Source organism: Pieris napi, chromosome 23, assembly GCF_905475465.1.
Source record: "Pieris napi chromosome 23, ilPieNapi1.2, whole genome shotgun sequence".
NCBI lineage: Eukaryota > Metazoa > Arthropoda > Insecta > Lepidoptera > Pieridae > Pieris > Pieris napi.
The window spans coordinates 5,625,775-5,652,234 of NC_062256.1; the positions used below are offsets into that span (position 1 = coordinate 5,625,775).

General features: G+C 34.4%; 1 protein-coding gene across 4 annotated transcripts in view; it reads left to right on the plus strand.

Moving 5' to 3' along the window:
• The first annotated feature begins 7,978 nt into the window (after positions 1-7,978).
• Positions 7,979-26,460, plus strand: part of LOC125061266 (eye-specific diacylglycerol kinase) — a 189,996-nt gene continuing 171,514 nt past the window's right edge. For 3 of the 4 annotated variants that reach the window (XM_047666610.1, XM_047666613.1, XM_047666612.1), the window contains exon 1: positions 7,979-8,189. The gene's annotated coding sequence lies outside the window, so the exon portion shown is untranslated. The remainder of the gene's footprint in view (positions 8,190-26,460) is intronic. The other variant, XM_047666611.1, reaches the window with a different exon arrangement.

A 26,460-nucleotide genomic window follows, 5' to 3' on the forward strand; every position in this document is an offset into this window, starting at 1 on the left:
TGTGTGCGTGATTTCAGCGTGCGACTCTCATCCCTGAGGTCGTAGGTTCGATCTCCAGCTGTGCACCAATGGATTTGGTCTATGTGCGCATATAATGGTAGCTGTACACACTCGGCGAGACACCCCGAGACAGGCCGAGAGCGAGAGTGTACAGTAGAGCTCTCGTCTCGCCTCGCTTCCTCGCAGTCGGTCTCGCCTCTCTCGGTCGCCTGTCGGTTTTTTGCGCACGAGTCAAAGGGTCTCGCGAGTAAAACGAGAGCGACCTGTACACACTCGTTCAATCACTTACTCGATGACTGTGGTTGTGACAGGACGTATCGCACAATGTGGTCTAACGAACGCGAATTAGAGTTTTTGGAGTGTTACCAAAGGGAATCGTTGTTATGGAATCCGAAGGATGTAGGACACAAAAATAAACAATCTCTACATGGTGCTTGGATGCGAATAAGCCGGCCGATGGATATCCCAATTGAGGAACTAAAGAAAAAGCGAGATTCACTCATGGCTACGTACCGTGGACGTAACTTTATGAACCTAATTACCTATTTCTGTTGCGGTGCATAGTAACCATCCACCATCTTCTTCTTCGCCATGGCTTCGTAATTTTTTTTTATGGTAAACGTGAAGAAAATTATAATAACTTATTGCACAAAGACAAACAGCAGCAGCGGTTTCCACGTCCATTATTAACGGTGTTTTAAATACAAATAACGTAACGAGTGTGTACAGGCTGCGCTCTTCTCTCGGTCCTCTCGGTCGAGACTCTCGGCGAGAGGCTCTCGCCGAGTGTGTACAGCCACCATAACATTCGCTCGAACGGTGAAGGAAAACATCGTCAGGAAAGCGGCTTGCCTTAAACCCAAAAAGTCGAAGTCGTGTGTCAGGCATAGGAGGCTGATCACCAACTTATTAGATGCCCAGACCTAAAACGGTTGAAGCGCCGCTGGTTTTTTTAAATAAATTAATAAAAGCATGTTAAAACTAGTATAATGTGTAATAACGATTTAAAAAGTTCGCGATCACCGCGATTAGGATATGAGCACGCTAACACGCTTTTTAACTCTCTTAATCTTTAACAATACTATTATACTAATATTCCATTTCAACATATTATATTCTTCTCAATACAATATTTTCTCTTTTGCAGGTAAGTCTATATTTAGCACAACAACGCCCACGAAGTACAGGAAGCAACAAAGATTACTATATTACAAACTTGTAATGTTGCGAGGTAAGTTAGTATATTTTTTAAGTTGCATATATATATTTTATATACCCAAATTAGATTTACAACATACACGGTGATTTCATTGACAAACATCATGGTAGCGCGGATTAAGCGTTGTAGCTATCCGCCAGGCAAGCCCATCCGTGACGTCGTTATCGTACACAAGGCACTTGAAGTTTTTACTTACATCATATTTTTTTTAATTTATCCACAGAGTAGTTCAAAATATACTATAATAATATTGAGTTGGATAAACATCTCAAGATTACGTTACACGTACATTAAGCTAAAGACAAATACAAAAACATTTTTATCGCAATAAAATAAGTATTTTACATGATTTTCTTATTATTATTTCCATAACCATAAATATAGCTACATTATAATTATTCTAATGGTATAATTATTATCTATATATATAGATTCTTATAAAAATATAGGAAATTAATTTACATTCTTGAAATAAAAAACGTAGGTATGTACGAGCCTGTAATGATTATCTATTAAACATGGCTTTACATACAATTAAGAAATATTATGTACAGACACATCACATGCAGATTCCGACTATTTCTAGATAAAGCGAATACATATTTCCTTGAAAAATCAGCTACTAAATTGATATTTTACTTAGAACTTGGCATTGTGAAGGTTATGAAAAGGCTTGCAGTTCTATGATAAGGAGATTTGCTCGCTGCGGATTCCTTATAACTCCCCTCTGGTTTTCACAAGACGCTTAGCTCTTAATTGTGACCGACGGCTTGCATTTCCGAGAGTTTGTTATTATAAGTTATTATAAGATTTTATTTATATACAGGTAGAAGGCTCATCTGATGTTATGTTATCTCTGGGTGGGGTAGCTGGTTCCACACAGTGGTAGTGCGAGCAAAAGGTGCTATTTATACTACGATTTTGATTGGATAAGTTGCCCAATTGAGGAGGAAAATCTAACAGTTGAAAAAAAAATCGGCCTGTTGGTTTTTTTTTCCGTTTTGGCTGAAGTATTTAATGCGTAATACCTTAATTTCCTATATTCTTATACCGGCATTTTATAGATCAATCGTGTTCTTAACAGTGTTGACAATATAGACAAAGTGATGAAATGCAGTTTTATAGAAGACATCAATATCTAAGCAAAACATAGTCTATTTACAAATAAAATCTTTAGGCTATAGAACATTGTGCTACGACAGAATTCACCGGTGGAACCGCAGAACACAGCTAGGATATAATACATTCATTATTATATCCTATCCATCTAAGTTGAAAGAGGACTATGTAATATATAGGTCATTATAATTTTTTTTTTGTGCTTGGACAATTCACACCAATTGACCTAGTCCCATGTTAAGCTAGTGAAGCTTGTGGTATGGGTACTAGGCAACGGATATACATACATATTATAGATAGATAGACATATAAATACATATTTTAACACCCAAGACCCAAGCACAACACCAAATGCTCATCACATCGATGTTTGTCTCGGCCGGGGATCGAACCCGGGACCCATGGATTCAGGGGTACTAACCACTAGACCAATGAACTGTCAATGTATGTATTAAGTTGTAATAAGTAAATACTAAATCAGTTATTAATACATATGGCATATGTGGGTGAACCCCGGCTCGTGACACATGGTATTGGTATTCCCAGACTTACGGAAAATTATGGTGAAAATCACTATTAATAAAGTTTTCCTTTTTCCCTCACCCAAACGGTTTATTGATTATAGAATGTAAACTTAAATAATGTACAGCTGAAGCTCAAACATTTACAGATCTCAAATAGTTGTGATGTCTGTCAAGGCTTTACTAAGAAAAATATCTCGCAAATCCTTAAATAAGATTTTGTGAGTTTGTTATTTTTATCCGCTGTCACAGCGGTATGGCGTTTATAATGATTGAGTCTTCACTTACTATATATTACTAGAGCGGTGTACTTCATATCACCTACAAATATTTGTGAAAATTTTAATACAATTTTTTTGTAATAAACCAAAGAGATCGCTACTGCAGCTATGAAACACAACTTTCTGAAAACATCTGTAAAAGACAACCAAGTGACAAATGTTTATTTCTATAAAGACAAAGACAAATATATCCCAGCTAGGAACAGTTTTATTGGAAAATTCAATTGTCGTTTCAAGTGTTTTCTTTTCTTATTTATGTTTCCCGCCTTTTAAACCTTCCCTGAACTTCCACAAATACTTAAATATCATAATTAGCCAAATCGGTCCAGCTATTCTCGAGTTTTAAACGAACAGCAATTCATTTTTATATATAAAGATATGAAACACTATATAAATTGGTTAGTTTCATATAATGATAAATAATAATCCAGCGGCTGTAAAGTTTAGTAGTTTAGTAACAAGTGTAAGTGTTTTACTAAGATATTTTACGTATAAATAACAATTATAATATGAAAGGTATCGTTTATTACACGTTAGTTTTATCAGTTAAAATGTCGAATAAATTTTTATATTCAAAATAATATTTTTTACGCCGGCTTTTTCTCTCGGCCTACACCCTCTGTCTTCTTTGCCGATGAGTAGGGATGCCAAATTCAAATTTAATGACGTGGAATAAGTGATACATGTATATCTTATGTTCCATAATAAACATATTTTTTAATACATTATTCACATCGAAAAGTTGGTTGTGATTTTTTCAGTTCAATTTTTAACGATTAGGTACATATTTATATATATGTAAGACAATATCAATTTACTGAATTTTTACATTGACAGAACTAATTTAAGTCTGGTCTGGTACTTGGTACTTTCAATAGTGATTACTCACTTAAATGATGAGCTTATATATCGATATATATTCTATAGGCTACATAAACACTTCTAATATAGTAAACATTCATACATTCGATTAGGTAAGGTATAGGGTGAACAGTCAAACGATATCGTGTCGCGTGTCTGTCATTGGACTAAAGCTTGAGCAATCACAATCAAACGAAGCGCCTTTGTTACATTCTCACATTCTCTCTTATTTAAATATAACGGTTTATAGTATATTCTTCTGTGAGTGTGTATGTCACTGAACTTCTCTCAAACGACTAGACCGATTTTGATGAAATTTTTAGTGTGTCTTCAAGGGGATCTGGGAATGGTTTAAATTCACAAATCAGCCCGGCAGGTGGCGCTGCAGTCGGTACTTTCATACTTTAATATCCTAATAGCTTGAAATATCATGCAGGACAACGTCTGTGGGGTCCACTAGTACTATATAAAGGGTTTTTCAACAAGAACTTTGTTTTCTAAAACAAAATAAAACAAAGAATTTAGAGGAAAATGAATAAAATTTTTATTGTATTACAAAGAGAAAAGTTTGGCAATTATGAATGAAAAATGTTATCTGGCAAATGTCCACCACGACCACGCTGACAGATGTTGATTCTTTCATCAAAATTTTTAATCACTTTTTGGCAAAATGGAGGGTCTATTTCGTTAATGACATCACGGATTTTGAGTTTTAAGGCTGCAATCGATTCGATTGGCTCCGTATAGACTCTGTCTTTAACATAGCCCCACAAAAAATAATCCAGTGGTGTTAAATCACACGATCTGGCTGGCCACTTAACAGCTGAATTTCGCGAAATTATGCGCTCGGGAAATTTGGTTTGCAATCAATTGATCGTTTCATTGGCTGTGTGACATGTGGCACCGTCCTGTTGAAACCACATTTCAGTGATATCCATGTCATCAATAATAGGCCAAAATTTAGTGGTTAACATCTCGCGATACCGTGATCCATTGACTGTTACCGCATTTCCAGCCTCATCTTCGAAAAAAAACGGCCCAATCACGCCTCCAGACCACATAGTGCACCACACAGTAACACGTTGAGTATGCAAAGCCTTCTCAATAATTGCTTTAGGATTTTCAGAAGCCCAAATGCGACAATTTTGCTTGTTGACGTACCCTGACAAATGAAAATGGGCTTCGTCTGAAAAAATGATTTTTTCAGAAAAACCAGCAGGTTGTTCCTGAATGAACTGAGCGAATCTGCGGCGATTTGAATGGTCGATCAGCTTTAATTCCTGCACCAGTTGAATCTTGTAAGGCTTCAAAGCCAAATCCTTTCGCAAAATTCGCCATGTTGTGCTTTTGGATAACCCCAATTGTTGAGAACGTCGTGAAATTGACAAATTTTGATCTTCTTCAACACTGTGGCTCACGGCGGCGATGTTTTCTGTTGAACGACCCAGTCGAACACGTGTTGGTGTTGGCACATTTTGTACCGAGCCTGTCGACTCAAATTTCGCGACCAAATTCTTAACAGCGGTCTCAGAAGGACGATTATGCTGGCCGAAAATATCACGAATTTTACGAAATGTAACTTTAACAGAACCACCATTTTTATAGTGGATTTGAATTATTTTAATGCGATTTTCGAGCGAAATTGAATTCATTGTAATAATTGCCAAAGCACCTGCTACGAATACCGCCAAAAACTAAATGTCAAAACTATCACGTTCTCGGTGTTGCCACAATTGAAAAACAAACTTCTTGTTGAAATACCCGATATATAGTAATAATACAGACTAAATTGGCCTGAAAAAGCTCTATGCAAGACAATTTCATAGAGATTCTTAATTCATTCTTATTTTTCACTTCAAATACTGACGTAATACCCGTAAAGCGACACATCAAACTTTAAATTTATGATTTAACATATTCGTTTTAAACTTCTACAAGCACTGCATTGGACAGATTTTGAAATGCAATTTGCATTGTTTTTATACATTTGTGAAACATACGGGGAAAACTTTACGCCATTCCTAAGTTTCTAAACAACAAGTTATTGCAGTACAAGAATTTGTATAATTACTTTATAATTTCTTATGAACATACGATTCAGCGAGACTTCGTTTAATATGACTTCCGTGTATTAAAAATATTTTGCTTTATAAACCTGTATTACATAGAAACATGCTTCCACAGGGTGTCGACATAAGACCAGTTTTGTTCTTAGTTTGCAAAAAGGAATGTTATATGTAATAATATGCATGACATTTTGCATTAAGTTATGAAATTTTCTAGGATTCGTGAATGCTGGAGTAAAGAGATTTCATAAACACTTGGAACGTGGAGTTTATTACGCTCGTTGGAAATTCAAATACACCTGTTCGAAGCAGAATATTAGATAAAGGTACGGGAAGCTTCAAAAAGTTTTCCGAAAAATTAACAATTCGGAAAGTAAAAATTATGCAAATTATATTTCCAAGTAATTGAGGGTTTCCTTAATAAAACTGGGTCTGAATATTGAATGGAAATTACGAGTTTCCGGCTCAGTTCTAAACAAATATAGTGGCGATAAAATCTTTTAGGTCTGGGCCTCAGATTTCTGTATCTATTTGGTGTTATTTATTTTTATTAATAAGCAAGTAGGTGATCTGAATTCTGTGCCTGATACACGCCGTTAACTTTTTGGGTCTAAGACATTCCGGTTTCCTCAAGATCTTTTCCTTCACCAAACATACGACTGTTTACTGCGCATTGATATTAATCACTATTGTAGTGCATAGACGTGATTCGAACGCAAAACCTCAGGGTTGTAAACACTGCTCTCTAAACAGTTATGAGTAAAAAAACGTGTGGCACTTGGGGACTGCCGCGGTAAAGCTATAAGCATAGCATTTTTTATCAACTTATGCAATTATAATTATTTATGTATTTCTTATTTATGCAGTATTTTTTTTCTTTGACATTAATTCATTGTCTAACGCACCTGCGCTACGTCACCGATCACACCAGACCGATGTGAGACGCAGTATGCGTTCTGTCCCGCTCTAACGCGTATTAGCCGCACCTATATTACGTCATCGTGTGTTAGGTTTATTTTCGTTACGAAATTTCTGGATTCGGCCGCCGCGCTCAAAGCCCGTGATAACATCTATGCAATAGCTTAAAAATATCAATGACTTCTAACTTTGAAAATGACGGTTCCAGAAGCCCTTGTTTTATCCTTTCAGGTGTAGAATTTCAGCTCATAATTCTGAAGTCGATGTTTTCTTCTAACAACCCACTAGGTGTCAAAATGTCTAACGTCTGTGTTGGCGGTGATATGACTTCAGTTAGTCATAATATATAGATAGGAAGACATAGATATACTCGTATTTGTATTAAAGTATTTCTCCTCTACTCCCTGTAATAAGATCTAACATGTTTTTATTGATATTTATTAAAATGTTTTAAGCTGAAGGTAACAAATGAAACTTATGCTTGGCTAATTACGGCCCCAACGTTTTGAAAGCTACTAGAAAGATGAAATCCCAAAAGGTAAAGTCTAGATAAAGGGTTTAAGATTTGCTTTTTTCAAATTTGTTGTGCTATGATTTAGAACACAACGTCCTATGTTTACACTATTAATTCAATACATCAAAACTTTGATTTAACGTTTATTAGCTTGTGACGTCAATTGTTTCTCTAGTTATACTCTAAAGATCGCCTATGAATTTATGATAAAGACGAGCCAATATCGTACTAAAATAGCAGCAAAAGCCAAAATATCCACAGGCAATTTTGGTATTAATGCTCGAACAATTTGCATTATGCTAAGTTGGTGACGGCGATTAGATAGACGTCAACAGCGTCGCTCAAGCTGCGATAAACACTTCAAACAGCGTTTAAAATGTGTGAAAGAATGCGAAAAATTCGAAGGCAGTGGAGGGGTGGAGGGAAGGGGCGCGGCCGCCCGCCCAAAGCGCGCCAGTCGAGCTCGGCCTCGTGAAAGCTCGCTCGTTGGAAAGAACTTATTTCCGTTCCGCGTGAATTTCCGTCGCGTACTGTTTAAATATTTTTGTATTTGATAAGTTAATATAGTTTTGATTGAGACATTAAAGTGGTGTATTTTTTCGGGTATAATGTGTGGCGGTCACCACGCGGCCGCTGCCGCCGGGTGACCGTTGTCGAATGTTTTGAAAGTGCAGTGTTCTTTCTGCATTGGTAAGTGTTAAATTGTATTTGTATTTATTATGTTCTTTTTAAAAGCCACTGCTATCACGCCAATATTGTTGTTAATCATATTTAATTGTGGTTTACTTTTTTATTGCAACTGGAAGATTCATGGAAATTATCAAAATGTGTAATTAAAATAAAATATCTTATCTATCAAATTTAGGTGTAACGACAACTAATTTTATTAGTTACATACATAATAATTCATTGTTATAAATATTTAGGTACTTAGGAAATTACTTAAAAGTGATTTTAAGAATATATAAACATTTTAATTACCTTACGGAATTGTTGTAGTAACATTACACAAATATATCATCAGATCAATCAAAGCCTTTTAGTTTATCGTAAAAAAATTACTTAAAAATTCTAAGAAATTGGTATAGTAACTTTTATTTGAGCGATTGTTACAGATTTAAATTACACTTTTACGGAATCGGTATATTCTATATATAATCTTTAATCGTGTAATAAGCTTTCTTTTACAATTTATTTAATCCAACATTGACGAAATAAAATTTTAATTAGAAATCGATTGTAAAATCGGACACACAAACATAGTACACATTCTTTTACCTGGTCAAAGGTAACCATTCATTACACTTCTTATGAATTGTATTAAAGAACTCCTTTTATATAATCTTTATAAACAGAAATGAAATTTCAAAACTGTCACCCGACACGCCTGCCTATCCTTTTGCAGTCGAGTGAACGCAAAGACTTTATACTGTATATTCTACGAGAAAATCTTAATGCTTTGTTTTAATATAAATCAAGTGTTAAGGTATAAAAATGTCTTTTTTTGACGTGATAACGTCTTTAAAATCGTTTTAGTCGGGTGACATGTTCAGAAACTTGTGTCACACCAAAACCTCACGAGCGCGATCGCAGGTATAACGAGAGAGAGACGGACCGATCTCCCGTCTCATCTCGAGCGCTGCCAGTCATTCCGTGAATGTATGAAGAAAAATGTATATCATAGTCGAATAAGTAAACTTGTCATTTTACACCCGAAATTTATCATCAAAAGTGTGAATAAAACGATAGATGTAATTAAAAATTTGATAAAATTGTTATCTTCATTAATTCCTTACTTCCCAAAAACTTATATCACCAATAAGACGTTATCACGTAAACATCTCGATCGTAAACCTACTTTACAAACAACCAATATTTTTTTTTAAAGACAACTCACACCAATTGACCTAGTCCCATGCTAAGCTGGTGAAGCTTGTGTTATGGGTACTATAGATAGATAGATAGACCTATAAATACATATTTAAACACCCAAGACCTAAGCACAACACCAAATGCTCATCACATCGATGTTCGTCTCAGCCGGGGATCGAACCTGGGACGATGGATTCGCAGTCAGGGGTACTAACCACTAGACCAATGAGTCGTCAAGTTTTGATTCTATTAAGTTCCTACGTCGGTCAGTAAACATGATAAGTGATTTCTGAAAATGACATATTTACCCAAACATCATGGAATAGATAAAAATCAAGAACAATACTATACTAAAATCGGCACCCATGGTTTTAATACATAATTTGACCAAAGGCTACATTTATTCCGGGTATAGTCCAAACATTTATATAGTCTTTAGAACGAAAAAAAAATCAAATAGTTAATGTTATACATTATATGGAACACTTGCAACGTTCGAATAGAAGATAACATTTAGATACTTATTATGAAATGGGCTGCTCCCGCGAACTTCCTTTCGCCTTAATATGATTTTTTTACTTAGCCTTCCTTTATAGAAGCTACATATCAACATAATATGGAACATCTTGCTATCAGTTATGCTTCCCAAAGAGACTATTCGCTTATCAGGATTAAAAACCTAAGTATTACATTTTTTAAACATATTTTTCAAATTTGTCTCGCCTTAAAGCCTTCCTCAGAGTTCAGGCAATGAATAAAAACTACTCGAATTAGTCCAGTCTTCTTTGTGTTTGATTAGATTGCATTGAGTAAATCATATAAATTGTATGGAGCAATGATACCAAATCGAACATTACATATTGCATTAATACGAATACTTGAACAACGAAAACTTATAAAGGATATAGATATTTTTTTTAAAAGACAGAAAAAATCAAGACCATAGCAACATAAAGAAGAAAAGGCAATACTAAATCTATATATATAAAAGAAAGTCGTGTTTGTTACAACACTTATAACTCGAGAACGGCTGTACCGATTGCCATGATTTTTGATTTGTTGGATTTGTTTCCGTCCCGAATAGCAGAATAAGCAATAAAATATCGGATAAGTTATCGAATAACAATAAATAAATAAATTAATTTTACGAATGCAAAAACCATATGGTGCCATCTGTTGACAAAACTACGCATCATTTTACGTCGAATTCGTGTCAGTTCAAGAAATTCCGATCTTGAGGTGAATGAGGAGATGCATAACCATGCTTTGATCCTGATCAAAAGATGTTGGATATCAGAAAGTGCTTAACATGCAGTATCGCCATATTACGCTAGAGAGAAGATGCCTTATGTGTAAAACTGCCATTCTTCTTTCGCAATGGCAAGCAATAAAACATTTCTGTATTTGCAAAAAAGTTGTATTAATGTAATACTTAACATTAATGAAATCCTAAAACAAGTTAAATTAAAGTAACAACGATATTATAAGGTTGTAGGGCGGAACGAAGTTAGCCAGGTCAGCTAGTAACTTTAATAAAAAAAAACAAGTCAGCATTAAGCTGTCACAACCAAGACATTGACATTGACATTAGCTCTACGGCGTCACGGAGATTTGGTATAGTTTACTACAGAAACAGTATTGTTTAGTTTACGCGGGTACTGGATATTCAAGATTATGTAAAGATTGACCTCAATTGCTGAAAAGCGCTCAAGACGATTTATAAATATAAGTAAGAGTCCTTACAGATGTCTTGTTTCAATATACAGAAACTATTCGAACCTTAACCAGTGATTTTGTTTTTGAAGTTATACTTCTTTAGACGCGTTATGAAAAATTGATGAGAGTGAAATTCTACGATGCGCGCGCACCGTGACACAAAATTAACAGAATGAAGTTGCCCACGGAAGATGCTACGGCATTGGACATAATTAAATGTAAGAGAATAATAATAAATATTTATTTATTTAATTTTTCAAATGTAAACTGAACTTTATTGACTATAATGACTCCTTTTCCAGTCTTTGATTGTTTAATTGTAATTAATCATTTGCATGCAATCAAAAACTATTTTTAATAATGCCAAAGAAGTATAACTTCTTACGCGCCTACATAAGTACACTCAGTAGGAAGTTTAGTTCCTAATTCGCCCACGGAGCGCTGATTAGATTATCTCAATTGTCATCGTTCTGTTATACAAATGAATTGTTTCCCCCTCCTTATTCATAAAAAATAAATGAATTTAATTGCACCGTTTTACCCACAGTATACAACTGTCTCTTCTCATCACAGTGTAAATATAATTTGACAGGAAGAGAAAGAGTTTTTCAGTTATAACACTGATAATTTGACAGAAAGAGAATGATTCTCCAGTTAAAACACTAACTTTGTTTTCATTAGTAAGGGCGTTTATATCACGGCTAGATTATCTCACTCTAAGAATTAGATATAAAAATATGAACAAAATACCAGATAAATTCTATTTTTTATATTCTTGTACACGTAATATGAATTAGCAAAAGCTTAAAACATATTGCAAATTTATTTGCTAATTGGATATTGTGTTACTGGAAAATTATGCTTTTCTGTATGTAAATTGAAATCTAATTTAAGGTATGGAAATCTAACTATAGAGATATATAAGGGTCTTTTGTTGAATATAGTGTGGGTGACGCAATTACTTTTCACATGAATATCTATAAAATATTTTGAATGAGTATCTTCGAAATAGAAATGCGTGGGAACTAGCTTTGAAACTTACTCTATAACTTTAATAGCGATGGTGATTAATTCCGATGTTTTTGTATGCAATATTGATGAAGTTTTATTAACGTAACAACTGAGAGTGACCTTGGAGTACAAGGAGTCGAGATCCTAATTGCTATAGATACATAATCCAGGTTCTGCGTCTTTATAAATTTTATAATAGTTTTCTTGCAGCTCGCGTGCGCTGCCTATACGAGCATTCCGTTATTCAAATTTACTTAAAAAGAGGTGATGTGAAAATAAATAAAAATGTGATATTATGAGCATGAAATATCTAATACTAATTTAATGATTCGAAAGTTGAAGTTATTTCTAAACAAACAATAGTTATATTTTCATACATGTGTATTGTGTATGCTTATTTCAGCGCTTTTAGTGCGTTTGTTACCAATGTTTTTTTCTTTCAAAGTCCCTAATTAACAGTTGCCAGTACGATGAACATAAATATTCTGAGGAAAGTGATTGTCTTTGAAAAAAAAGTTATGTTAGGCTGATTACCTATTAAAAAAAACAAGAGCTGTCTAAGGATCAATTTGTAAGGTTTTTTTATTAGAACAGGAGGTAAACGGGTAGGAGGCTCATCTGATGTTAAGTGATACCGCAGTACATGGACACTCACAATGCCAAAGGGCTCGTGAGTGCGTTGCCGGCTTTTTAATAATTGGGACGCTCTTCTCTTGAAGGACCCTAAGTCCTGTTCGGAAATACTTCAGTTGTTCCGCATAGTGGTGGTGCGCCGCAAAAACTGCCTTAAAAAACGCTTAGTTGTGGAACGACGGACGTCGAGGTGATACGGGTGGAATTTCGTATTATGATAGGTATTAATGCTTCAAGATTATCATTGTCTAAAGCTGCGGTACTTTTTTAATAACCACGATACGTGTTTTTTTTTCATTTTCGTAGCACTCAGTATCGCATTCGTTAGTGTTGACACGTTCCAATATTGCTACTCATATTCTATAGGTCTTTTGTTCGCGTTTGTGCTGTGGCGATATTATGAATTTATTGAATGGTATGTTTGGTTTTAAGTATCAGTCTTTATACATGATATTTTGGGATAAAATATAAGCTAAAAACTAAAAGCGTTTCTCTTCTTCTCTTAGTGCCATCTCCGTTGGTTGGCGACCATAATAATAAAAAAACTTTAGAGGTGTCAAGGGACACCCGGATGGAACGAAATTCCTTTCGATTAATTTATATGTTAATTGGTATCATAACAGTATGATAGATTTTCTCGACACCAAACTTACGACGAAAAAAAAGCCAATATCACGAGGTGTTCTCAGGCGGTCACCCATCCAAGTACTGACCTCGCCCGACGTTACTTAACCTCCGTGATCGGACGAGAACCGGTGTATTACAATAGCAAATAGCAAAAAAAGTGTCGTGACAACTTTTCGTAAGAATTTTTTCCGTCTAGCCCCCTTTCACAACGCGCGATAAGGAACTTCGTTCCAAAAATAAAAGATGTAATTCAATTAATTGTAGTCAATTTAGTATAATATAAGTTTGTTCTGGAAGAGGTGGGAAGTATGACACAGGTATTTTTTTACTTAAAAGGGTGTCCAAATCTTACACATCTTTTGACAACTCTGACTCAACAATGACTTCGTGCTTTGACCAATCCATTGTCTAAGATTTTTCAACCAAGTCATGCGCCACTAGAAAACTTTCTAGCATTGATATCGTAATGTAGATTATTTTTATCTAAAGCCTGCTTCGCCACAACATTTTCGTTTACCGTACAAGCTGTTCTTAACAACGCGTACAGAAAGTTAATTCAATCGGTGCTTAAGCCGGGGTTGGAACGAACGACCTCAGGGAAAGCACCGCTGCTTTGGTCATAACTTTGAATATTTCGAATAGCTGATGACATGATAATCGTGTATAAGAGTTAAGATAGTATTGTCTTTGATTGACATAACCTTTACACATTTAAAGAAAAAACTTTTTAACCGGATTAAAGTTATGTACCTATTATTATAAACTAGAGGACACCGTGAGCCATTTTTGCCAAAACCATCTTTTAGTCGATACCAACTCCGGGGAAATAAATACAGATAATGCAACTTTCTCTACAGCTGTGATACTTTTTGACATCCAACACCTTTTGTCTTCAGTCACCGTGACCACACACGCTGTAAAGCACGCGAAACGTCGGATAAATTTAAAATTATGTTAAATAATTGTAAATTTATAATAATACATAACTTTAATCCGGTTAAAAAGTTTTTTTCTCATCATCTTCATTCTCATTATTATTTTAACTCTTAAGTTAAAATGATGATTAATCAATAAAGCTTTTTATAAATTTGACGAATATTTAAATGATCCTAATCGTTGGGACTGCTTTGCTCCAGTTCAAACAATTTGTATGACTCAAAACTGAGCGCTTAAAGAGTGGCGGAGATTTTCTTGCCAGTTCTTCTTGCCCGCTCTACGCTCTCGCGAACTGGTAGCAAATGTAAATTTAGAACTTATTTAACTTCCTTTCTGACGTTCATAAGTGTACTTGTTTATTTATATGAATAAAGTTATTTTGACTATGTTGATGAAAAATAATATATTCTACGTTTATAGTCAAATGAATTTCATAAATGTCACATATATAGCAAAACATGGAAATGCAGCTGTTTGATTCAAGGATTAACGGTATAAAATAGGATTACATACAGAAACGTCAGATGTTCCATTCAACTAATATATTATGGTGTCTGTTCTTAATTCCGAATGAATAATAGTGGGAATGAATTCGCTTTTTATATTTGACAATGGCAAAGGAAACAGTAGTTCCAAATGGTTTTTTGAAGTTATACTTCTTTTACGCGTTAGGGAAAAATGATGATAGTATATTTTTACGATGTGTCCGTCACAAAAAACCGACACCCGCTCACTGTCACAAAAAACCGACACCGCACACCGTCACAAAAAACTGACACCGTCACAAAAAACCGACACCCTGAAGTTAGCATAGTTATTATTTAAAAAAAAATGTCCATTTCTTAAATTATGTAGAAATATATTTTTTTTGTGATATTTAAATAAACTTTATTTAACTAGATAATCTACTATATAAAAATAAGTCGGGTTTTCCTTCCTGACGCTATAACTCCAGAACGCACGAACCGATTTCCACGGTTTTGCATTCGTTGGAAAGGTCTCGGGCTCAGGAATCAGGAAAATCAGGAAAAATATCAACAGAAAAGCGGGATCACCAAACGAAATGTTACATAAAACGAAGCCATCTGGTGGCGAAACGGAGTTCGCCGAGTTTGCTAGTGCGTTATAATAAAACTTTCAATGTATTAAATAACTTTTTTATATTGTTAACGTCGTTTTTTTACAAACGTAGAATAAAAGCGGAAGATAAAAAAATTAAAAAGGTTTTCTTGTTACTCCAAAGAAGTAAAACTTCTAACGCTTCTTCTATATAACAAACGGTTAGGAGGCTCACGATATTAAGTGATACCCCTCGCACACTTGCATCGCAAGAAGACTCGCCAGTGCGTTGCCGGCCTTTTAAGAGTTGGTTCTTTTCTTGTAGGACCTTAAGTCGAATTGGTTCGGAAATACTTCAGTAGGTAGCTGGTTCCACATAGTGGTGTAAAATGTAAAAAAGCAATTTGAGGAAAGCTTGAAAAGCTACTAAGCAGTGTTGGCCTAGTGGCTTCAGCATGACATGATGTTGTAGGTTTGAACCCCGCCTCAATGAACTTTCTGTCTGTGTGCGCATTTAACGCTAGCGTTAGGTGAAGGAAAACGAGCGTGTCAGGCACAGTAGGCTGATCACTTGACTTATAGAAAAAATGGGATCACAATATGTACACAGTTTAGAAGCCCTACCTAAAACGTAGCGCCAGTCGTTGGGGAAAAGCTACGATATATGTAAATCTAAATTCCTCGTTTTATTTACCGCTATGTAAATAATCTTGCATTGGCACGATGCTGTCGGCCTTGTAGGTACCCTACAATCTAGATAAAAGCCTACCCCACTTGCCTATTGACAGTATGACAGTCTACATCCGATATTCTCTGAAGCAAAATAAGTTTTACATATAAAATGCGACTTACAAATTTGGATTTTAGTCTCATGGTACAACTGCTAGACATTACAAAATTTATAGATCAAAAGATGAAAATATCGGCACTTTAATAGAGACTTTAAAAGTATAATTGGATATTTATTTTATATGTATAAAGGAATTAATTAACAAAATGGTATAGTTTGTAAGGTAGGGTGTAATAAATCGATTTTGGAAATTATTTTACCAAAAATAATTGTTTTTTTACAATCAAGTACACAGGTATTAACAATTTTCTTAACCTACAAAGTAATAATAGAAATAATTAAAATCAAAATCAAAACAAATTTAAAAAGTTTGGTCCCCGTGGCAGTGTACCTTTAACGCTGGTAGCATTTTTTTCTTTTACTAATATCCACGATATTTGTACTTGTCGAACCGCGAGTCGAAAAAAAAACTATTTCAAACTCTGCCTAATCGATGAGAAATATGATTGAGTTCTAGAGAAAAGAGATGGACTACAAAGTCAGCAACGGCATAAATCCAGACGAAGGCCATGGATAGCTAGTTCCATATATTTTTAACCTTGTCTTCAACAAACAGGGTTATCAATTTTAGCAGTGCGTGTTAATATATGTATTGTTAGAATTTATGATGCTCAAATTGGGCATAATTTAAGTTGTAGAAATAAAAATTAATATTTAATTTGCTTTTATTCTTTATCAAATCAAATTCGTGGTACTCATGGTTACTTTAATGAGTTATTTCATTGATTTATCTCCGTGACGGTAGTTAAAAACATCACATATTTTGAGTGGTGTTGGTTTAAATTGTTCACTGTATATTTCTGTTTGTGTGTTGAATATGCATTTATTTAATGGGCAAAAATTTCGCAATATTATTGTATTTGATATTAAGAGAACGCACACACTTTAAGCCTAAGACTGAATAAAAGATAATAAAACCTGTCCAATGGCGTCGTGAAATTATTAGTTATCATATTAAAATATTTATTTCTTGAGAATAAAGCTCTTTTAACATAACTCTTCAAAGCCATCAAATTTGATGGTGTTACCAGATATATTCTTCTACGGAGGATTCAAGAAGAATTAGTCTTATACAAAAACATGACTAAATTTATTTAACTTGTGTATAAACGTCAAATTTCCTAAGGAATTGTATGAGCTACATTTTACTTTAAATATACGGACTTTAGCTATTAAATACAAATTTTCCAAGAACATTTTCTGTGTAATTGTTGCGTGCAAGAATTTCGCAATATACTTGAATTCTTTACTACGTTCTCTTAACAATTAACATTATATGTTATTACTTAAATTGCAATCTTAAATAATATGTACCAATAGAACTTCTTTAACAATCCTTCGAGGATTTCATGTATTTTGGCAAGATTTTGCAACCTCAGTTATTTTACATAAAACCAGAGTGAATTATAGTTAACTTTTTCTGTAACCACGCCATCTATTGGTGAAAATAAAAAAACTAGAATTGTCTCTGGCCCGCATTCCAATCTAATCTAATTTTTTCTTTGAAAACTATATTCTATTTTCAAATAGAATTAAAATAAGGAACTTGGGACAATTAAAGACAAATAATGGACAGTATAATACGAAGCCCAATAACAGACGTCGGTAAACATTAAAAAAGTTAAGGTGAAAATGGGCCGGTCACATTGCCTGTGTTGTAGATGATAGATGGTTCACAAAGACCTGTACTTGGAGTAGCCTAGTAGAAAGAAAATAGAGAGTACGCCTACCAGAAACCTGGAAAGATGAAATAAAGAAGATCATTTGAAAAGATTGGAAATGCTAGTGAAGATGAGTGTCAAATGGAAGAGTTTGAAGGAGGCTTTCACTCCGTCGGAGGTCGTGTACTTTTATTAAATACAATAATAACATAAACTTTTTTTTTATAGAACAGGACATCGGGCAGGATTAATGTAATCTTTATTATAGTATTCGAATGAGGCTATTTTTATTTTTAGTTATTTAAATCACGTATGCTTGCATTATATTGCAATCGGATATTAAATTAAGCGACGTCGCCAGGTACGGCCATTTCCTCTCGAGAAACTCCAAGTCGTGTCGGTGCAAAATAGACCTTTTTAGTCTCTGATTAGATCTGTGGATTCAATTTTGTCAATGACAATACAGTTGTCTTTGCTATTGTCTTTGGTTAACGAGTACCATTCAAATATCACCTTGTCTATCGCCAAAGGGTATAAACAAAACTATGATTGCTAAAGCACTCGAAACGTCGATTTGTATTAATCATGTCATAAGAAGTTTAAACGTAAGTCATTTAAACGTAAATTATTATAGTCGTTCTAGGATATGCAAGGAAAGAGTAATATGTTTAAATCGCTTCAGTGCTCCAAGCGTTGATGCGTAACATAAGCTTTGCATATACGGGCTGATAGCGAAGAATAAGGATAAACATTGCTTTATTATTTATAATAACATGATTCTATTATTATTTTATTGACACCAATGTAACTGCTTGACACTGGCTCGTGAAATACAATTCGGAACCAGGGATCCATGTTTTTTATCTATAAATTAACTATTAGCGGAGACTCTTGGTCCAAGTACACAGGCGCTAATGAATGATTTAAGTTGGCACCTGGTAGATACTACCGGTGACCCCAGAACAGGTCTCTTGGAGCTTTCCTTGCTCGACGAATAAGTATCACACAGCGAGGAAATGCTGCCCGCGTTAAAGGTACACTGCCAAAGGGACTAAACTTTTTAAATTTGTTGTGTTATTCTATTTATAATTTTTAATTATTATTATTACTATGTTGGTTAAAACGATTGTAAATACATAACGGAAATAATGTCTTATTATAAAATATGAAATTGTCTCATACTATATATAGTATTATATTTGTTGAGTTGTCGAAATTCTATGAACTTAAAGGAGTCGTATATAAATATATCGGATATCCCGTCTACATATTACATGTCTATTTTATTTTTAATTTGTTTTAGTAAATCAGTAGTCTGTGCATCTGACGTCGATCTTTAGATCTATGATTATTCTAATCCATATCACTAGTCACAATCTTGTCTTGAGCGCTGTCAAATATGCCAAACATCACACAGAATTAATAGATTGACAGCTCATGAAACTAGATCTTATGTTGGAAGTAGCCTTTTTTAATGTTGGCAAGTTGTAATTGCGCATTTAAAAAGATCGCACGATCTTAGTATACATACTTATATTTCATATGGCTATCTACAAATTCATTTAATAATAACACGATACCGTATTTAGTAACTGTTTTCACTGAAAATGGAATATAATCTGTGAATCAATTGACTGCTAATTAACATTAACTGAACTGCCATGTGTCAAAACATTCAGATACCACAATTCAAAATGCTTCAAACTGTATCGCGAGTTATGAAATGTTTACACTACGAGGTAATAATAGCATTTAAAAGCGTGTGTAGCGTAACACACGTTTATTTAGTGCGTTTAACACGGATTTGTTTCCGGAATTCGAAGGCTATTTTTATGTCTTGATTAAGTTTTTTTTATGGCTCTGTCACGGTTTGTGCATTAGCCAGCATCAAGTATGAGATTTTTATAATTCGTGCTTTTTGCCTTAGAAATTCGACCATGTCCTCCATGTACGGTAAAGGCTCGCCCGGTACCGCACAACCCTCCCAAAGGCCGAGAACAAATTTAAATTAAATTAAAACTTGCCCTCGAACCGGGAATCGAACCCGGTACCCCTCACCTAGCTGCCTCTTAATAAGACCGCTAGGCTATGAGGCCCCCCTTGATTAAGTTATCATGGCAGATGTTGAAATATTTCTAAACGAATATGTCAATGTCAAGTGACAGGTGTTAATTGTCAATGAGTGCGAATATGACGAATACTCGTAGACATGAGTTGTTGCTTTAAAGTCTAAATAGTAGTTAGTTCTAATTAAGGTCTTCTGCAATCATCAAATTTTCTTTCATTTTCATCACCACAAGCCCGCTTTGGGTTAGAAGTCATCCATTATAAATTAAAATATTTTTATTAAATTGTAAACTTGGTAACATTCACTCCTAGATACTATTATTGTTATTAGTACCGATCAATCCAAATCAAAACTTTTATTAAAAAAAGGTTTTTGTTTAATAGTTAAGTAAATTAATAATTTATTCAAATGCACATTTTGTAATAATAAATTGATTCCTAAATGAAAATAGGTAAATAAAAGATAAAGGGCACCAAATCGAAATTGGGGGAACGACTCTTATATTTGAGCCGAAGTACCATTTAGTTGTAAAATCCTCTACCTGTAATTGTGCTGCATACGCTGACAATTCTTTTAATGATCAACTAAGAAAGTACCACTAAAATTGTTTAACATCTATTTTTTATATTTATTATATAAAATCAGAGTCTGCTTTGTCTGAAAGAAACAGTAACACTGTCCATTCGCATCCTTATTTTATTTACTTTTTCATATTGTTAATCTAAATAATTATCAGTAAGAGTTATATCAAGTTAATCTTTTTTTTTTTAATAGACAATTCACACCAATTGACCTAGTCCCATGCTAAGCTGGTGAAGCTTGTGTTATGGGTACTAGGCAACGGATATACATACATATTATAGATAGATAGACATATAAATACATATTTAAACACCCAAGACCTAAGCACAACACCAAATGCTCATCACATCGATGTTCGTCTCAGCCTGGGATCGAACCCGGGACCCATGGATTCGCAGTCAGGGGTACTAACCACTAGACCAATGAGTCGTCAATCTATATAGGTTTTGAAACTCGCGCTCTTCATTTCTATAGGTCGTGTTAGAGTCACTGACCATTTCCTCCACTCCCTCTCTTCCGCAAGCCTCAGCGATTGGGTGATCTCTTACTTCTCAGATCTCCAGATCTAGTGACAATATAGAGAAAACGTCCTGAAACACCTGCCTCGAAAAATGAAAGCTCGTCCGTTGATAACAAATAACAATATGAAATTCATAAATCAATTAAACGATAGCAAAGTCACAGTTATAAGGAAAATGTAGGTGCGAGTATAATTAGTTTGGTTCAATGCACTCACACATAAAATCAATGTAATGAGTTCTATGGAGAATCAATATTTTCACAGTAGCTCATTCGTTGGAGAGTATTTGTATAATCAAACGAAATTTTAGTATCGAATTTTATATGGATGATTGTTGAAGAGGTATATATGCAAGATTAAGACTGGCTTCTCCTCTTCTGGATTTTTTTCTAATAGGAAAGTAGATCATCAGCTTCCTGTGCCTGACACACGCTTTTTTCATCGGTCGGTCTAAGCTAAGCCGGTTTCCTCATGTTATATTATATTTTCCTTCACCGTTTGAGCGAATGTTAAATGCACACATAGAAAGAAAGTCCATTGGTCACAGCCGGGGATCGATTACAGGAAGAGTCGGACGAAAAAATTTATAGGCGCTTTTTCCTCAAAATATTCCTTTTTCTATTATAATTAAGGTGTAGTATTTATCTGGACCTAACTCCGCATACGGATTTGCCTTTCTACCATACCGACAACGAATTTTACCAATTCTTAAAAAGCCAGCAACGCACTCGCGAGCCCTCTGGCATTGAGAGTGTCCATGAGCGGCGGTATCACTTAACATCAAGTGAGCCTTCTACCCGTTTGCGCCCTGAGCTATAAAAAAAATATTTCATATTTCGGCCATACAATGCGCAGAGGCGATGTGAACTTGGAGATACTGATCGTGGTTATAACAAGGCAAAAGATCACGTGGCCGTTCACCAACCAGATGGACAGTTCAAGTGAAAGACTCATCGTCCTCAAAACTATACACTTTAATAAGAGAGGCGCTGGACAGAAACAGGTGGAAACAGATTGTTAGCTCCAGATGGTTCCTTGCTGACCACGACTGTGAGACACGAGCTACCGATAGAAGGGAGAGCGTAGTGTAGTACGATGAGTTGCAGTAGCTTACAAACATTTTGTACGACAAAATTTTGGTTTTTAAACCATTTATTTTTTATTCTAGACTCTTATGTCATTTTACTGGTATGGTCATGAACTAAGGACTTATTTATTTTTTTAATAAGTCCTTTTTACCATCTCAAACTATAGACAAAAACTCACAATATTATTGACGAAATAAAACATTTTTTCGTTTCCTGTAATGTTTCGTTCTCTGGACATACGACATCATTCTACAGCGACAAAATACAATATTTAATGTCATAAACAATAAGTGCTTGACACTTACATAACAACACGTAAAGAGATAAAGAAACAATTATAAAAACTAAAGGAAATTTGATTTCAAAGTGTTACCTAGCTCGTTAATAAGGTCCCTCCTTGTAGTTTATTGTTTATCAGAATGCCAAATCGTAAAATGACTGCTTCACGACTGATTTAAGAGCGACCGCCGATGCGAAAACCGCTGTGTGAGTTCGAAAAGTGAGTTACAGAATCGCAGGGCAAAATGCTCAATCTGAATATCGGTGAGTTCTGGCCAAAACGCGTTCTTCTAAAAGGTCAAATGGAATGTAATTTCTGTGATAATATAATAATCAAACAGGAATTTTCCTCTAGTTTAATCTCAGGTGAATAACATTGACGTCAATCTTGCTTTATGATACAATTCTAAACTCTTGCCCAGCTGAGTGCAGCCCGCTCTAAAAATAATACATTATACGCACGCGCCATACAATTCTCACGCATTGTACGTGTTTAACAAAAAGGGGACAAACGTAGGTTCATTTAGAAACAAATGATGTTATGTTAAGGCTTGGGGTGTACATATACAGGAATAATTTTCATTTCGGTTAATTTACTATGCATTTACGCATAGAATATTTTAATTTTAACTGTTAATCAATGGCGCTACAACCTTTTTAGGTCTGGGCCTCAGATTTCTGTATCTGTTACATGATCGTTTATCGATTGATCGTTACGTTTGTTATTCGTCGACTTTTTGGGTCAAAGGCAAGCCGGTTTCCTCACGATGTTTTCCTTCACCGTTCGAGCGCATGTTAAATTCGCTCATAGAAAGAAAGTCCATTGGTGCACAGCCGGGGCTCGAACCTACGACCTCGGGGATGAGACTCGCACGCTGCAGCCACTAGGCCAACACTGTTAATTTTAACTATAATATGTTTAAATTAAACACTTCTAAGAATATTGTTTTGATTGCTAAAGCATGAAATTAATTTTTTCATTATAACTGATTTCTCGGCTTTTTTGTGTTCTATACGCCTACGGTGTTATATAATGAACACAATTTTATGTTGTATGAAGTTTGCTTTGAAGTATCGCATATACTGTCAAGATTAAAGCCCTTACTCCGTAACTTTCTATAGAGATACGGAGCCCGACATTTTTGTATGCAAGTTCGGTGTAGTTTTCTCAATATCCGCTAGATAGTAGCGCTGATGTCACAACCTTTCGATCGTGCACCAAAAGTAATCAATTAATCCCAATTTCAATATCGCTATTTGGAGTTACAGAGACTAATCCTGACAAGATAAGTCGTCATTCAGACTATATGACACCATTAGAACAGTTACATTTAGTTTTACATAATGAGAGGTCTACAGAATCTTCATGATATACTATATGATATACTTAACTATAGTAATATTAATACTTATATTATAAAGAGGAAATTAACATTGTATGTTAGTAACGAATAAACTCAAAACCGGACTGATTTTAATATTAGTATTGTCTTTTATTGACATAACTTTTACACATTTAAAGAAAACACTTTTTTACCCGATTGAAGTTATGTATTATTATAAATTTACAATTATTTTACATAATTTTAAATTTATCCGACGTTTCGCGTGCTTTACAGCGTGTGTGGTCAGGGTGACTGAAGACAAAAGGTGTTGAATGTCAACAAGTATCACAGCTGTAGAAAAAGTTGTATTGTCGGTATTTATTTCCCCGGAGTTGATATCGACTAAAAGATAGAGGGTTTTGGCAGAAATGACTTACGGTGTCCGCGAATCCGGGAAAATAGAGGACGCGAAAATATATAACTTCAATCCGGTAAAAAAGTGTTTTCTTTAAATGATTTTAATATTATTAAAAAAATAATTAAAACTTAATAAAAAGAAAATTAAAACAAATTTAAAAAGTTTGGTCCCTGTAGCTGTAAACCTTTACCCTGGCAGCATCTGCTCCCTGAATTGCGATACTTATTCGTTGAGCGAGGAAAGCACCAGCTCTTTGGTCACCGGTCCTATCTACCAGGCGCCAACTTAAATCGTCCAAGAGTCTATATATTATTTATTATTTTTATTTCACTTTAATATTTTACTGACTTTAATAAAAGAATAATATATTTCTACGCCTGTATGTCAACTTATTTAAGAACTCCCAATGTAAAAGCACCATACTTTTAAACAATACTAAAATATATATCAATCAAAAACAATCCTACTTATTGGTTTTAATATGCCAATTAAAAGGTTATTGCCAGATATATAATAATTTCGAATTTAACAAAATATATTCTCATTTACATTATTATTACTACACTCACTGTTATAGTTAAATATTATGTTTCATATATTTTTTTTAATTAAGCACCTTTAATGCTGTATGCTCTCAAAGAATGTGCAATGAATTGAGCTTTCTTTTGTTTCTAGGTTTTATTGTAACGCCCGTGAGCAGATATGTTATTTTTTTTAGATTATATACGTATAAATAGAATTCCTATTATAGGCAATTTACAAAACACGACAACCCCGTGATTTTCCTGTCAAAGCTGTTCAACTATATTGTGTGTTCCCGCTTTGGGAAGATTAAATTATGCAAACACCTTTCGTTTGATGCCTCTCATTCAGGTCCTCTCATCTGTATGTAAGTGGTACCCATTGAGGTGTCAATACAATACAACCCTCACTCGAGAAAATGTTTGGCGTTTCATTCTTTCGTTGAACGCTTTCTTATGTTCATTTCGTAAGGTATTTGAATAAATGTATCGAATTGCAACTGCATTGTCGTGTGTTTACCAAATTATAGATCAGTGTGGCCTAGTGGCTTCGGCGTACGAGTCTAGTAGGTATCTGAGGACGTAGGTTCGATCTCCAGTTGCAGACATTACTTAACAATCGCTTATACGGTGAAGAAAAGTTGGCTGGAAATAGCAAATAATAGAAAATTTTGGAATGCTGGAGTAGGCTTTTGCCATTTTATAAAAAAATACGTGTGTGTACTTATGTACACGTGTTAGAAGTTATACTTCTTTGGCGTAACAAGATAAAAATCCTTTCAACAATTTTATCTTTCGCCTTATTCTACGTTTTTAGAAAAAACTACACTAACAATAGGAAAAAAATACTCTCATGATTTTTCCTAACGCGCCAAAAGAAGTATAACTAAAAAAACTAAAATTTTGACTATAGCTAACTTCAGGGTGTCGGTTTTTTGTGACGGTGTGCGCGCGCATCGAAAAAATTTACTCTTATAATTTTTTTAAAATTGGTAATTATAAAGAAGTATTTATAATATATAGAATTATAAATGGTATTTATAAAGAAGTAGAACTTGAATATAAATACCATGTTTTTTTATTTTTATTACTTACTGTTAGTGTATTGTATCATTATTATTATTAATAGGGTAAAGAGAAACATCGTATGGTACGTGCGGCGTGTGAGGCACAGAAGACTGAACCTTCTTGAATAATATAAATAAATTAACGAAACAAAAACAGAATTCTAAGGCCGACGGTTCACTGGTTCGTAATACCTACCAAATTATGTTGAGACATTTACAAAATGTAATATATTAAAGGGACATAATCACGAGGTTATCATTAGTCGATTAAATGTAGAAAAACTAAAAATAAAAGTCGGTTTCAAAGAACCTTCATCGGTGGTTAATTAAAAAACCTGAAATCAAAGAGATACGTGAGAATGGGTTTGAAGTACTGAAACACAATAAGGTAGCGATACTGTACCTTTTGTTTTAAAGGTACATTATTAAATACGAAACTTATTTGAAATTGCATGGCTTGTCGCGTTTCGGTCGGTTACGGTTCGATAAGGTTCTAAGTGAAGTTAATCACATTCGTATTGGCAAGCTAATAACGCAGTAAAACACTGAATATGTGAAAGAAATTGCGGAATTCTAGAGGTATGTGTAAATAGACTAACGTAAGAAGGTCGTTATTGTTACGTTTGTTGATTGTTACTTTCAAAAGATTCTTATGCTATTAATTAAAGTTAATTGGTATTATCTGTAGGTGTTAAGAAACAATATGAAGCAGTTCTGCTGTCTATGTC